The sequence below is a fragment of the Protopterus annectens genome, chromosome 16.part0 (genome assembly GCF_019279795.1).
Source record: "Protopterus annectens isolate FY-2018-M chromosome 16.part0, PAN1.0, whole genome shotgun sequence".
Lineage (NCBI taxonomy): Eukaryota > Metazoa > Chordata > Ceratodontiformes > Protopteridae > Protopterus > Protopterus annectens.
The window spans coordinates 854697544-854713183 of NC_056750.1; the positions used below are offsets into that span (position 1 = coordinate 854697544).

General features: G+C 39.9%; 1 protein-coding gene across 1 annotated transcript in view; it reads right to left on the reverse strand.

Moving 5' to 3' along the window:
• Positions 1 to 15640, reverse strand: part of CHD8 (chromodomain helicase DNA binding protein 8) — a gene marked incomplete in the record, with an annotated part of 4119653 nt that overhangs the window by 289350 nt on the left and 3814663 nt on the right.

The following is a 15640-nucleotide window of genomic DNA, read 5'->3' on the forward strand; positions in this document are numbered from 1 at the left end:
CTATCACCTGAGCACATCACACCTGAAGACCTGCTGGCATCACTACTCAGGTTTTAATATCAGTTTTAATCAGTAGATTTGTTTTTAACATCAGCTTTAACTGTATTTCCAATATTGCATCATTTCACGTTAGTACACAATTTAACAAAAGCTTATTTGTCACACAAAAACCTATGTAACTAACAAAACTATTAATGCGGGTATGAAGCAGTGCACGTCATAAAAGCAAAAAGACAATTGTATTAACCTACTTTAAGACTCCATGCCCAGAAGCTAAGACATGACCTATTATCTTACTGGAACTATAATATTGGCACCTTCCTTATTTATACCTGTATCAACAGTCATAACTGACAGCCCTTATATTTATATCTGAAAAAATGTTAATTTATTTATTAACCATGTCGTTTCCGGTTGGGCAAGTAGCCCGTTTTCAGCAGAGACTCGAGGACAAAAGCTCCACATTGTTTATAATCATTTCCCAATAAAAATGTTCCCAGTAATACAGTCTATGATTTCTTTCCAGCCAAGATAAAAGGTCACCATCTCTTACCTTTCACTCTGTGTAACTTTAATCGGCATTATATCATTCTTCCATGCATTCTACATTCTGAAAAGCTCCACAGGAGCACCACGCAGTATCTATGATAAATGCATTATGAAAACAGTTAATTATTTGACCGCAGTTGGCAAGCTTAGTCAGCTTTCTCCCAACAAGACTTTTGCATAATGCTCCTTTTCCCTGTTTTAGAAGGATACGATTATGAGACAGCTTGGAAAACCATCAGGTTATAAAAATGTTTATTAACAGCTGTTCTAATTCAAAAGTTTTGGTTTGGAAATAGCCAGTCCTGCCAGGTCTATAGGCAGCACTAGCACCTTGTATGACATTCTAAGTTGCGAGTTAGTCCAGAGAAAGAGAGTTGTTCTAGTTTCATACATTCATATTCAATTACTACTAGGCTAGCTGTCTTTGGAGGCCATTTCAAGCCCTGACAATTTCCCTTCTGGTGCTTAAATTAACCTATCCCAGTAGGTATTAGACCCATGGTTGATAATTGTATATTATTCCTAGTGAGAATAACTGGGATCATACCATAGACAATAAGAAGACTGCCATGTGTGGGGAAGAAGGCATTTACGAGCTGTCACTGTGCAATAGTATTGGGACAGACTTTATATTACTCATTCACAGATACATGTTGCACTTGAACAGGGACACCTGGATGGGAAGTCTGTCCCACAGCAGTGGTACCCTCTGTGAGATGTACTGTCCCTCAAACCATGCAGTTGATGTTGCAGAAGATGTTTAGATTATTTTTTTTTCCATAAAATTCCTCTGGAAGTGGAAGCTAAATGACTTGAAAGACATTATAATATCAGTGGGAATATGAACATCTGTAGGGCTTATATCTTTTGTATGAAATCTAAGAGTTGGCCGCAACAGATACTTCTAAAGCCATTGCATACCTGTAACAAATGATTGAAGCTCATCTCAAGTCTAGCTGTTTTCATTTAAGTGAACCCCTTAGATATTTTACTGATGTTATGGTCCCATAAAAGGGAATTTTCTTTACTAAACTATATGGCAGCAGATGCTTTTTAAAACACCTTCATTAAATTATCACTCAAGACATAAGTACACATATATTAATAGAACAGAAAACAAGCCATACTAGCATTTTTCCATTTACATACATTATAAAATGCACATTTTCTTTATTATTGTCATTCAGTCCGTTACATAAATTGCTCAGTTTCTGCCGTTCTTTAAAGCCCTCTTCCTCCTGAACATGAGTCTGCTTTTATACTGTTCCCACAAATTCCACTTATGTCTATGTCATTTCCTCTTTCCCTTTTCTAAAAATCTTATTTCCAGATCTTTTTTCTCTCTCTTACACTATTCAATACTTCAAGGACAATTGGTTTAGATTTTAATTTCCATTTTCAGTAATTTCTTTTGAAAACCTATTAGTTTGAACACACATACCGTATTTATACAACACGTTTAATAACTGTAAATATCAATGTCCTGATGTACATTTTCAAATCAGTGTTTTAAACTACGCCAACAGCAAATATGTTTAAGATTAAGTAAACAATTTATTACTTTTTCATTCTTAAATACCATAGCAGCAATACTTAAAAATTCTTTAAATAAAGACGCTTCATTTAATTTCTGTTTCTCTATTATCCCTTTCCTCACTATAAGTGAATTCCAAAACGTTTTATGGTTAATAACTAAAGGAACAGAAACCGTCAATAATACTGCTGATTGTGGATAACCAATTATCTGTTCATAAATTTGTGACAAAATTGTAAACTACTTTCCAAAACTCTTCAGCTTTTTTTTTTTTTACATTCTACAAACATATGTATTCCAAACTGCCTTAATTGTTGTATTGCACCTCTAGTATTTCATTATATAATTTTTTTTAATTTACAGATTTTTATATGCCGTGATACATATTTTATGTCGATTTTTCAGTGTAAAACATCTTCCATTATACATGACTGGCCATTAACATTCAAAAATTATCATGCTAATTGGTCAGGTCAACTAGACTGTCTGTTATAAATCGAGCACGTACCAATGGGAAAAAAGACTGGCCGCCCGGACTTTCTTCTATTACTATATGCTATGGAAATTCTACTTTTATTTATTTTTTTAATAAATAAACTTACAAAAAAACTGAGATTCAAAAGAATGAGACAGATGGGACAGAGAAAAGTAGAAGGATAATCAGGTACATTATGTAAAACTAGAGAAACGTACTTAATTATCCTTATATTTTCTCTGTCCTGTCTATCCTGCAAGTTTGAAGTCTCCCAATTAAATTTCTTTTCATTAAAAATGACAATCAAACCATCAATGATGCACATTCTTTTAAACAATCCCTAAAGGAATATTTCACCAAACATAGGCTTCGCTCATGTTCTCCACCAGCCTAACTAATTTAACCCCTTACTGCCTAACTTCCTTCTCGCCACCACCCATTGTCAATATTTCTTGGCAACTGAGCCTTCCTAGCTTCAGTTTGCGATACTTTATCCTGAAAACAAAACAGAACAAATATATATTTTTGTTTTGTCTGTATGAGTAGTATAAGCTTATTGTACCATCATTGCTATATGTTTTTAGATACAATGTCAAGGAACTTGTGTTTAAACTCCTATTGTAATTGTCATATGTACAAATGTATAATTATGTAATCTTCCTTGGAGCTTTTCTCTTGGGGTCTCCACTGAAAACGGGCTTCCAGTCCAGTCAGACCCTACCCAATTAGTAATGTAAATAAATAAATGCATAATTGATATTTTCTATTTTGGCATTCATAAAAAGGGCATTATGATCAGATAAAGGGCATGAACAGTCTTAAAACTATCAATTTCATTAAATATATACGTATTTACCAATCCGTACTTGTGTGACACATACATATGAGTAATGGGTAAAATAAATCGAATGGCATCTATTTTCTACTTCAGCAAAGGGCTTTGGCTGACAGTTTGCAGATGGCTGAAAGCTAACGGTCTGTGAAGCCCCAAATGACTTAGCCATCCCACAGGAAGATTTGTCGCAAATAACTACCAAATCATGGACTGAAAGTAAACGCCAAGAAATGCATCATCTTATCCTTTAGGAAGTCATCAACAGCAGGAAACTAGCACACTGACAATATGTCCCTAAAAGCTGACCCACTTTGGGATTTGGGAACTTATGTGGACAGTGACCTAACGTTTGACCAACATATATCTATTTTTCCCCTAACAAACATCTTTATTAAAATATCATGTATGGCATAGGCAATCTTACATTTATATAAATGAAAACAAACGTTGACACCACTTTAGTTGCAAAAGTACAGTTTTGTACCTACCATAAATGTAGATGTCCGAACTGGATAGCATCTGCAGTCATAACAAGTGGGTTGTCCTGTCGTCAGGCAGCCCTGCAGTCGGCCGGATTCCAAAGTCCGGGTCCGGCTTCGGCTGATGTCGCACTCCACCCGACGTCATCTCTGTTGGTCTTCGGGTATATAAGCATCAGCCGACGCCATTTTCCTCAGTGTTTCTTGCCCCAGATGCCAGTAGCCCTCTTGCAGGCTAAAATTTGGATAGATGCCAATGTTTCCAAATAGATAGAGGTAAACACAACAATAAGCATATATGTACATATATACAAACAAATACACCATAAAAGACTCCCCCCCAACAAGTAGCTATTAGGAGGGTAAACACCCTAGGAGTACCACAGAGGGGAAGGAGGGAGGGTAATCCTGACTGCAGATGCTATCCAGTTCGGACATCTACATTTATGGTAGGTACAAAACTGTACTATGTCCTTCATGGATGCATCTGCAGTCATAACAAGTGGGTAGAATACCATAGCCAACTAGGGGAGGAGGATAAAAGTAGATTATGGTGTGTTTAGGATCCCTTGCAGTACAGCAGTGGCAAACCCTGCTCGGGATCTGGAATATAGAGGCAAATTATAATGCTTGGCAAATGTATGCACGGAGGTCCAAGTAGCCGCCTCAATAATGTCTTTGGTTGCCACTCCTCGTAAGAAGGCTGTGGTAGTGGCTGTTGCCCTTGTAGAATGAGGTCTTATGTTCTGTGGAATTGGTTTTCCATGGAAGGAGTAACAGTATCGTATGCAATTTCCTATCCATTTGGAGATTGTCTGTTTGGAAATAGCTTTTCCTTCCCTTCCTGTTGCATAGGCTACAAAAAGTTGGTCAGTCTTTCTGCTATGTTTTGTTCTGTCCAAGTAGTAGCGTAGCTGTCTATGTACATCCAAGGTATGCAGTATTCTTTCCCCTCTGTTTTGTGGGTTGGGAAAGAAGGTAGGTAGGTGGATTGCCTGGTTTAAAGACACTCTGGATACCACCTTGGGCATAAATGTAGGATTAGTCCTCATGGACACTCTATCTTGGTGGAAGATTAGGAAGGGTTGCACTGCCATTAAGGCCTGTAGTTCTGAAACCCTCCTTGCTGAAGTAATTGCTAGTAGGAAAGCAGTTTTCCATGACAGGTGTTGTAGGTCTGCTGTTGCTGCTGGTTCAAAGGGTGATAGTGTCAACTTTTCTAGCACAAAGTTTAAATCCCAAGCTGGTAATGGTGGTTTCCTTGGAGGTTTTACATTCTTGATTCCTCTGAGGAACTGCCTGAGCAAAGGGTGCGAAAAACAGGTGGATCAAAGCTGTATTCTGCTGAAATAGCTGATGCATGTATCTTGATGGAGGAGTAGGACAGGCCTGAATGAAGAAGTTCGCCAGATACTCCAGAATGTTAGGCATATCTATGTTTGACACATCTTTTCCTCTTTCCGTACTCCAAATGACAAACCTTTTCCATTTTCCAGCATAGTTCCTTCTTGTTGAAGGTCTGCGCTTCAAGAATAATGTCTTTAACTCTTTGGGAGAGTTCTGGATTAGCTGCTGCTATGTGATGTTCCATGCAGTCAGTTGCAGCGTTTTTAGGTTTGGATGTATGATGCTGTAGTTGTTCTGAGTTAACATCAAAGGCATCAGGGGTATTGGCCACATATTGTTCCGAGACATGCTCTTCAGAAGTGGGTACCAGTGTTGTCTTGGCCAGTTTGGAGCTATCAGGATTATCCTTGGACGTTCTTCCTTGATTTTTAGTAGTACCTTGTGTATCAAAGGGAGAGGTGGGAATGCATATGCTGTTAGGCCTTTCCAGTTGAAGGAGAGTGAGTCCACTTTCCATGCTAGTGGGTGGAATGTCCTTGTGCAGAATTTTTTGAGCTGGTGATTGAGAGGTGATGCGAATAGGTCTATCTGTGGCATTCCCCATTTCTTTGAGATGGTCTTGAAGATGTCCGGGTGCAGCTTCCATTCGTGGGCATCCGAAGTGGTTCTGCTTAATATGTCTGCTAGAGTATTGTCTTTCCCGGTACAAATATTGCCTGTAACTGAATGTTGTAGCTGAGTGCCAGGGTCCACAGCTCCAAGGTCATTCTGCATAGGGGGTATGAATGAGTGCCTCCCTGTTTGTTGATGTACCACATGACTGTGGTGTTGTCTGTCCTTATCATCAACTGTCCCTCTTTGAGAAATGGTTTGAACTTTTGGATTGCCAGTTTTACTGCCAGCATTTCTTTTAGATTGATGTGCAGGTGAAGTTGATCCTGTGTCCACAATCCTTGCACGCATTTGTCCAGCATGTGGGCCCCCATCCTAGGTCTGAAGCGTCTGTTGTGATGGTCTGGCTTGGTTGACATCTGCGAAAGGGTAGGCCTGGGTTTGACTGGCATGCCTGAGCCCACCATAGGAACTCCTGTTTTAAGCATGGAATTAGTGGGATTTCTGTTTCTAGACTGTGTCTGTGTTGGGACCATAAATTCTTTAGGTACCACTGTAGTTTCCTCATATGTAGTCTGGCAAATGGGACCAAGATTATGCATGATGCCATGAAGCCCAAGGCCTGCAGAACTTTTCTTGCTGTTAACTTGTTCAGTTTTGTTAGTGCCAAGAAGTAAAGAGGAAGTTCTTTTGTTTTTCTGTAGTCAGGAATGCCATTTGTTGTACTGTGTCCAATTCAGCCCAAGAATGTCCTTGTTTGGGATGGTATCAGCCTTGACTTTTGTAAATTGACTGTGTATCCCAGTCCTTGTAGCAAGTAAATGACCCTTTGTAAATCTGTTGTCAGCTTGCTTTTGTTGTCCCCTTGTAGCAGGCAGTCGTCCAGGTATGGGTAAATTTGAATTCCTGTAGTCTGCAATGGGCGATTACTGATGCCAGGCATTTTGTGAATACTCTGGGCAGTAGATAAGCCAAAGGGCAATGCTGAGAATTGATAGTGCTCTGATCCTGCAAGAAATCTGAGGTATCTTCTGCAGATTGGTCGAATGGGGACGTGCAGGTATGCCTCCTTGAGATCTAGAGTTACCAGCCAAGACTCCTTGCCCAGCATGGGAAGAAGTTGCTGTAGGGTCAGCATTTTGAATTTTGGGACAATGATGTATGTATTTAAGGTGGACAGGTCGAGAATTGGTCTCCAACTTTTTCCTTTCTTGGAACTAGGAATAGTCTGGAATAGAACCCCTTTCCTTGTTCTGCTGTTGGCACTCTTTCCACAGCTCTCATGTTTGCTAACTCCATTATCTGGCGTAGAGCCTCTGTTTTTTGATTTGGAGGTAGATTTGGCATTCCTCCTTTGACTGGTAAAGTGTGGAAGTGAAACCGGTAACCTTGATCTATGGTTTGTAAAATCCACTTGTCTTTTGTTATGTAGTGCCAGTTCTTTGAAAATAAGGTTAACTTTCCGCCTAGAGGAGCTGTTATTTGTTCCCTGGTAGGCGGATTTAGGATTAAGTCACTGTGGTTGTGCTGATGTAGTGGCAGTGGCTGTGTCTGTGCCTCTGTTGTTACCTTGCCACTGTCGTCCTCTGTAGGCACCTCCTCTGGATTGGTTTCTGCCTCTGGAACGTCTATTCCTGCCCCTTTGAAATTTTGTGGAGTCAGGAAAGGACCAATTTTTGGCAGGCCAGTTCCTGCTAAACCTTGGGTGTTGAACCTGCAAGAAATCTTTAACAGTTTGAACAGATTTTGCCTTCTCTTCCATTTTCTTCATAACCTGCTGGGCAGGTGTACCAAACAAACTTGTCTTGTCCATAGGAGCATCTAGCAACTTAGCTTTAACATGATCCGGTAAAGCTTGTTCCTTTAGCCATGCATGCCTTCTTATCACTGTGCCTGTCATGGCTGATCTAAATGAAGCCTCCAGTGCATCATAGCCACATTTTAAGGAATGGTTGCTAACCTGTTGTATGTTATTTACCATCTCTAATACATATTTCTTATCAAGAGATTCATCAGAGGTTAGTTTTTTAGTTAACTGATCAAGCATAAACTCTTGGTATTGTATCATGTGAAACTGACAGTTTAAAGCTCTAGCTGAGAGAGTAGCTGAAGTGTAGACCTTTTACCCCATCTGTCTAATGACCTTGCTTCCCTTTCAGAAGGAATAGGGTTTTAGCTGTGGTCGCTACTGCCTTGGGACCCTGGGATATAGTTTCTGGGTCTGCAAGAGGGGCCTTGTAAAGGTGGTGATGAGTATCTGGCACCCTGTAAAATCTGTCTGGTTTGGCAGGGGCTGGGGGTAAAGAATCTGGAGCGGAGCAAACATCATTGAAAGCATCATCCACCACAGAGAGAACAGGAGGTATAGCTAAGGGCCTGTGCTGTGGGAGGTGCAGAAAGGTCCTAAGTCTTTTCCTGGAGTCTGAAAAATCCTGTTGCTGCCATTGGAACTGTTCTCGCATGGCATGCAAGGTTTCCCCAAAGGAAATCTTTATGAGGTATTTGTTTCCCACAGGTTAAACAATTGTTAACTTTTTCTGACATCGGCTGAGGCAAGAAAGAGTCCCCAACGGGGTACTTAGCTTTAGAAGTCTTCGAAGTAGTATTCGGTAGAAGTAATCTCTGGATCCGACCGGCACTTGCGAACAGCTTCTGCTTCGGGCGCCACGCGGCAAGAAAGACTGAGGAAAATGGCGTCGGCTGATGCTTATATACCCGAAGACCAACAGAGATGACGTCGGGTGGAGTGCGACATCAGCCGAAGCCGGACCCGGACTTTGGAATCCGGCCGACTGCAGGGCTGCCTGACGACAGGACAACCCACTTGTTATGACTGCAGATGCATCCATGAAGGACATCATTATACATCACAGACACCATTGAAACAACTGTAGCTGCAAAACATTATACATCACTTATAATCTATCCAGTTATTGCCAGTTAAGCATCATATGGCTCTCTCAAATCCTGCCTCTTAAACCTCGTTCCTTCTCTGCATATACTGTTCCCACAATTCCCATTTTTACTATGTAGTTTGCTCATTCCCTTTTCTAAAGATCCGAATTCCAATTGTTTATGTCTGTTACTATATTCACTACTTCTAATAAAGTTGGTCTAGAGTTTCATTTCCTTTTTCTAGTAATTGCTTTTCTGGCAGTCACCATAATTCGACTCAGCAAGGCTGTAGTATGTCTAGGCAATTCTGATTCTGTATCACAGCTCACAAAAATCACCTCCCCATTCAATCCAATCTGCTAAACCAGCATCTCCAACACAGCAGTCCACAGGGAATCACTAAAGTCTGCCAGCTCACCACACTCCCAAAAAACATGTTCCAAGCCACCTCTTTCCTGCCCATCACACCTCCAACATTTGCTATCCACATGAGGAAAAAATTATTGGAGTCTATTAGGGGTATAAAAATAAACACTTCCAGGTAAAGATCCTAAATCTTCTAGACTTTGTTGCATACTTGGGAAATGCACATCATCTCTTTGTGAATTGCTCATCTAATCTCTCTTCCCAAGCCATTCTAAGCTCCTCTGATTGTTATAGTTATCACGCAATATTTTATATACTCTACTAATTATTCCTTTTATAATGGCTGCTTCTGTTCTAGATTCTATTAAAAACTCTACCGGTGCTCATCTTTCATTTAAGAGACCCCTATTTCTTTCTCTTTGCCTATTCTCTGATATCAGTCCTTGTTAGGGAAGGAAATCTTTAACCTGCAGTCCAAATAAATTCTTAGCTTCCTCCCATTCTATTACCTTTCCCTTTATAGTTATTTGCTCCCAATACCTTGACTCCTTTGCCAGTTTTCTCCAATAAATTCAATCCCCCTCTTGCCTATTATCTGCATCCCTAACCACAGTTACCCCTATCAGCATAAACTATTTCCACCATTCTTGGGCTGGTTTAGTTCTTAGACTACTCCCCTCTATTTTATGAATATAATATTCTGTGTGATTTTTGTTGTTCTCTGTAACAGACTGAATCCAAAATCCAAATCTCTCCTAATTTCTTGAGCTTCGCCCCGTATCATCATTATTCCTTTCCACTTAGTTTTCTGCTTGTGTTACAGATAGGAGCCTTAACTGTGTTGCTCTAAAATACCCCCTCAAATTGGCTAATCCTACTCTGCAAAACAAAGGAACAGGAATGTATAAATGTAATGACGTAATATGTGCAGTTACATTTTAGAAGGGTGTTTTATATATTTAAAACATTTAAATTATACCATTCCAGTTCCTGGAGTTTTTAATTGTTATTCCAAAGGACTTGTAATACATTTGGGCTTGTTCTGGGTGTAATTCATATTATGTGGGAATGACCACTAGAAGTTTAAAAGAAAGAATTAGAGCGCATAGTTATGTTACCAGAAAGAACAACAGTCTTAGTTCCCTATACAAACACAACGTTGAATGCAAAGTTTATAAAAAAATTATTTTTTCTGTATTGGAATCGGTACCTAAGGATACCGGTGGGGTGGGGGGTAATTATAAAAATCAAATTGAAAAGACAGAAACTTTGCGGCAATCCAGATTAGGTGCAGACAACCCCCCAGGATTAAATGATAATGATTAAATAATATGATATAATGATATCATTATTAACAAATGTTTTCTTGGAGACCAAAGGCATAGAGTTTTATAAAGACAAGTTAATTTTCCAAAGAACTGCTATTTCAATGTTTTTAATGATTTTTTATTGTGTTTTTGTAGGTTTTTTTTAGGTTAACTATTGTCAATTGTTAATTAAACATGTGGTTGATTACAGATCTTTTATTGGGTGTGTGAACTTATTAAAATGATTGTGCTTTATCAGTGATACGTTATTCTGAGGAAGTCATTCTGTATTGAAGAAAGCGAAGAATAAATCAGTGATAGGCTAATTTTACTGGGTTTTGGCTGTTTCTTCACTTTCTACTGCAGAATTGTTTTGCTTTGGCTTGTCTCCAGTTTCTCTTCATCAGATTGTCTCCATGGAAACAAGAGAACCAGACAGCCAGTTTCTCTATCAGGCTGTTTCCATGGAAATGAACACCAGTTGCAGAATTGCAGCTTAGTATACATGCATTTGCTATAAAAAAAATTCATGTTGTTGTTGCGTCTTTCGGCTTTTCCCAGTTAGGGGTCACCACAGCGGAACTCCGGTTCGCTAATGATTGGCAGTTGTTTTTTACATGCTGAGTTGCCGGCCCTAATGCACAACCTTCGACGAAGGTACGTCCATTCACACGTCTCCACAGTAGACGCTCTAGCTGAGAATCGAATGGGACAATGTCTTGCTGTGAGGCGACAACGCTACCGCAGCACCACCACCGCAGATCAGAAAAAAGCCTCATAATATTCAATAGTTTTTCATTGACTTTTTTCATTGACTTGTTCTCTCTCAAAACTAAGCAGTCTAAGGTCCTTAACCCAGTCATTTCTCCATGCAAGAACGAGAAAAAAGCATATTAATTTTAACTTTGTCATGCCTTTTTAACCAGGCTTTTTTTTTTTTTTTTTTTTACTGTATTGCCTGTATTCCTCAAAATGGTATGAGAGAGAGAGAGAGAGGAAGGGGAAAAAACAGCACATGTACAATCCGCATTATACTTAAAAACAGCACACAAAGAAAACCATATACCACAAATATGGTACTATTAAGAAAAGAAAATGTTTTCTTCACTTATAGTTAAGCTTTCACCCCTCCCCAAAGCATTTTTCCAAAGACTAATGACATGAGGGCATATACTTTACAGTCCCCCCACAAGTCCAACAAAGTTTGAAAAAGTCCAATATTGCCAGATTTTCTTGCTCTGTCATATTTCACAAATAGAATTACTGCACTGTAATCCTACAGTAAGTTACTGGTTTTATTACTGTTCTCCATCACCCAAGTCCTGTCTCTGCTTCATTTCCAACTTACTCTCGATTCTTCTAGTCAACTCTTTTGCTCTCTTCCTTCTCTCCAACATTTTCTGTTGAAATACTGGAAAAGGTTTCACAAGTACAGTCTTCGCTGTCGTCTTTACTACCAGAAGAACAAGCAGGAGAATTCCCTTCTGTTTCACAGGTCACTCTTTGTTTGACAAACTTCTGTATTTCCTCCTTAGCACAGACTTCATCAAAAAATTATTTTGTCCCTCCAGGAATAAATACCTTAAAGACAGCTGGATACAGCAGTTTGAAACTCATACCTGCGTCTCAACATTCCCTGAACAGTGGAATGAATTTACTTCTCTTCTGCCTGGTGTACAGCGAGTAATCATTTTCCACAAACACTCTGCTGTCTTCCACTTTTAGTATTGCGCCCTTCTGCCACAGATTTGTCAGAATCAAATCTTTCTGCTGGTAGGATTGCATATTTACTATTAAAGGTCTAGGTTGCTTTCTTATAGTTAGGTTTGGAGAATACACATGATGTGCCCCTTTCAACTAAACTCCTGCTGTGAAGTACCAGTCAAGTTGCTTATTTGTGCTTTCATAAAATGAATGCAGTCTGTTCCTTCCAGCTTCTCTGGTTTAGCTGAAAATCTCAGGTTTTCCCTATATGCTTTGTCCTCTAATTGTATTATTTCTGAAGCATCTCTTCCTGAGCAGTTTCATATTTAGCCAGCCTTTTCTTCATTTCCTCTGATTTTTGCAGCTTTATCATGTCATCTGAATATCTATTTAAAGCTTCATCCACTTTTCCAGCCTTTTGTTGTGTTGATCTACTCCATCATTGTTTTGTTTATTTTAACCAGGTCTGTATGCAGTTGTCTTATATCTTCCTGTAGGTTACTGTAAGTCATGTCTGAAGGCTGCATTGTTTTTTGCTGAACAGCTCCAGAACGTTCCCAGTCAGTGCTTCTTCCTCACGTTTTGTAGCTGATTTTTCCAGGTCTTCTGTATTTATTCCTGACATCCAGGCAGTGCACTTACTAGTCAGTTACTAAAATTTACCCATAAACACAAGCCTACAGGCCTTCTCTGCTAAGTTTCTGTTTTCACACTGGGAGAGCTAGAAACAACCTGTTACTCAATGTGCAGCCATCTTGGAAGAACATGTATTTATTGTTTTAAGGAAAGTCCTTCTTTATTGCACAACTTATAACAAAGGGATTGTGTTTAGATCTAGGGACATCATTGCCTTCCTTTAATAAGCCCTCATTAGGCCGATCATTGGATATAATGCACCCATTGCCATGTATCTGTTCAAATACATGCAACAGCACTTGCTAAAAAAACAATTACAAGGGCTACACATGTCCTACATGGACCAAATCAAAGCCTCATCACTATACTCAGTACCTTACAGACTAAGAAGTGATCTGTGTCTGACATACAAGGCATCATCAGACCACTTGCAACACATCAGCAAGTCAAATGGCATCAGAAACAGTCTAAGGATCTAAACATTTTCTGTAACAACAACAGAATGGTTTTAGGGGGACAGGTATATCACTACAGAGGATACCACTGCTCTGGAACAGACTCCTCATCCGCATAAAACAAAGGTCATCCCTGACCATTTTCCAGTGCAACTTAGCTCTATGGATGGGAAACAGAAAATGTATCCCAGGACTGCCCACTGTACTACTAATGGACAGAGGCAGCTCCTAAATGCTTTATCCCATGGATGGGTCCCCTCAAATTATCTATGGTATGATTCCAGTTATTCTCATTATGGGTAATATATAATTATCGACCATGGAATGGGTAAGGTCAATCTATAACCAAATGGGGTAGGCTATTTTTAGCACAAAAGGGAAAGTGGATAGGCATAAAAAGTCCTGCAATGGCAGTTACTTTAGTACATACTTAGCAGCAGCTACTATATCTTTAACATCACTGGATAACCATTTGCTTAATACTTTTACCGCTGCCGCTTTTTTAAATTTTCCATTTCTAGCACTAGTATTTTTTTCTTCCGTAATACAACTGAAACCTCCCTGTTAGGATGAGACTGCCCTTCTAAGCACCATAATACAACTGAAACCTCCTGTTACGATGAGACTGCCCTTCTAAGCACCATAATACAACTGAAACCTCCTGTTACGATGAGACTGCCCTTCTAAGGACCATAATACAACTGAAACCTCCCTGTTAGGATGAGACTGCCCTTCTAAGCACCGTAATACAACTGAAACCTCCTGTTAGGATGAGACTGCCCTTCTAAGGACCATAATACAACTGAAACCTCCCTGTTAGGATGAGACTGCCCTTCTAAGGACCATAATACAACTGAAACCTCCTGTTGGGATGAGACTGCCCTTCTAAGGACCATAATACAACTGAAACCTCCTGTTAGGATGAGACTGCCCTTCTAAGGACCGTAATACAATTGAAACCTCCCTGTTAGGATGAGACTGCCCTTCTAAGCACCGTAATACAACTGAAAAGTACAGTTTTGTACCTACCATAAATGTAGATGTTCGAAGATCCACATTGCTGCAGTCCTTACATATGGGGTAGTCCGCTGTCCTCGGTCGGCCCGAATACCAAAGTATTAGGCTGACGTTCGTCATGGGCGCTCAGATCTGACATCAGAGCGTCAGGGTATAAAAGCGCATGACCGACGTCATATCCTCAGTCTTTTCTTGCCCCAGATGTCAGAAGGCCCTAAAAAGAAAGGCCACAGCCCAAAAACAGGATACCTCCCAAAAACATGCCCAACAACAACCATCACCCAAACCATATAACCATGCCAAACTACAGAGGGGAAGGAGGGAGGGTAAATTGGACTGCAGCAATGTGGATCTTCGAACATCTACATTTATGGTAGGTACAAAACTGTACTATGTTCTTCATCTCACACTGCTGCAGTCCTTACATATGGGTAGAATCCCAAAGCAGAGGTAAAGGGAGGATGGCAAAATCATAAAGCATTAGGGGCTGCTAAAATGCCCTGTAATATTGCAGTGGCAAATCCAGCCCTAGACTTAGAGTAAAGAGGAAGGTGGTAATGCTTGGAAAAAGTATGTACTGAACTCCAAGTGGCTGCTTCCAAAATATCTTTTGTAGCTACCCCCCTTAGAAAGGCAGTAGAAGTGGCAGTAGCTCTAGTGGAATGAGGTCTGATTCCAGCCGGAATCTCCTTACCATGATGGGAATAACAGAAAGAAATACAAAACCCAATCCATTTAGAAACAGTTTGTTTTGAAACAGGTTTTCCCTGAGAACCCAAAGCAAAAGAAACAAACAACTGCTGAGACTGCCTGAACCCCTTGGTTCTGCTCAAATAATAACGTAACTGCCTGTGAATATCCAAAGTATGCAAAATCTTCTCCCCTTTATTTTGGGGTTTGCATAAAAAGTAGGCAAATGAATAGTTTGGTTCAAGGCCACACTAGAAACCACTTTAGGCATAAAGGAAGGATTAAATGCAAAGATACCCTATCCTTATGAAAAATCAGGAAAGGTTCCACTGCCATAAGGGCCTGTAATTCAGAAACCCTTCTTGCAGAGGTAATGGCCAACAAAAAAGCAGTCTTCCATGATAAATACTTTAACTCGGCCGTAGCTGCAGGCTCAAAAGGTTGTAGAGTAAGCTTTTCCAACACAAAATTGAGATCCCAAGCAGGAGTAGGAGCTCTACGTGGGGGTCTTATGTTCTTTGCCCCTCTAAGAAATTGCTTAAACAAAGGATGGGAAAATAAAGGAGGGTCACAGTCATAGTGAGCAGAAATGGCTGCAGCATGAACCTTTATCGAGGAGAAAGACAAACCCTTGTCCAATAACTCAGTAAGATATTGAAGAGAAACACTTAAATCAGGCTTGGAAACATCAAAGTCCTTCGCTTTGCTCCAAAGAAAAAATCTCCTCCATTTATCAGCG